Here is a 1,254-nt window from a genome sequence, read left to right on the forward strand (position 1 = left end):
GGGTTTCACCATGTTGACCAGGATGGTCTCGATCTCTTGACCTCGTGATCCACCCGCCTCGGCCTCCCAAAGTGCTGGGATTACAGGCTTGAGCCACCGCGCCCGGCCTTATTATTTTTTCTTTTGGAGATGGAGTTTCACTCTTGTCACCCAGGCTGGAGTATAATGGTACGATCTCGGCTCACTGCAATCTCTGCCTCCCCAGGTTCAATCAATTCCCCTGCTTCAGCCTCATGAGTAGCTGGGGTTACAGGTATATGTCACCATGCCCAGCTGATTTTTATATCATTAGCAGAGATGGGGTTTCACTATGTTGGCCAGGCTGGTCTCGAATTCCTGACCTCAGGTGATCCACCTACCTCAGCCTCCTAAAGTGTTGGGATTACAGGTGTGAGCCACCACGCCTGGCCAAGAGTCTCTTTTTAATAATAATAACAGTAGACATTTATTGAGTGCTTTATATGCTTTTTTGTTTTGTTTTTTGTTTTTGAGACTGAGTCTCACTCTGTTACCCAGGCTGGAGTGCAGTGGCACCATCTCAGCTCACTGCAACCTCCGCCTCCTGGGTTCAAGCAATTCTCCTGTCTGAGACTCCCGAGTAGCTGGGACTACAGGCTCGTGCCACCACACCTGGCTAATTTTTTGTATTTTTAGTAGAGATGGGGTTTCACTGTGCTACCCAAGATGGTCTCAATCTCCTGACCTCATGATCCACCGCCTTGGCCTCCCAAAGTGCTGGGATTACAGGAGTGAGCTACCTTGCTGGGCCAAGTGCTTTCTATGTTTTAGAGCCTTGATATGGATTATCTTATTTATCATAATCAGAAAATATGTGGGACCTCAGGGAAATTACTTCTTTAAATATCAATTTCCTCATCTAAGAAATGAGGACAATCATATCTATTTTGTAATAATTGGGGTGGGGGATTAGAGATAATGTTTTAAAATGCCTCACACATTGCCCATAACTTAATAGAAGCTCAATAAATTGCACCTATATTTATCATAACTTTTTTTCCCGTATTTTTAAATTTTTAAAATTTTCTTTTTCTTTTTCTTTTTTGACACAGGGTCTTGGTCTCTCACCCAGGCTGGAGTGCAATGATTCTATCACAGCTAGCTGCAGCCTCAAACTCCTGGGTTCAAGGGATCTTCCTGCCTAAACGTCTAGAGTAGTTAGGACTATAGGCATGTGCCACCATGCCTGGTTAATTTAAAATTTCTTTTTTAGTAGAGACAGAGTCTCACTATGTT

Source organism: Cebus imitator, unplaced genomic scaffold (assembly GCF_001604975.1).
Source record: "Cebus imitator isolate Cc_AM_T3 unplaced genomic scaffold, Cebus_imitator-1.0 Scaffold12, whole genome shotgun sequence".
In the NCBI taxonomy this organism is placed as follows: Eukaryota; Metazoa; Chordata; class Mammalia; order Primates; family Cebidae; genus Cebus; species Cebus imitator.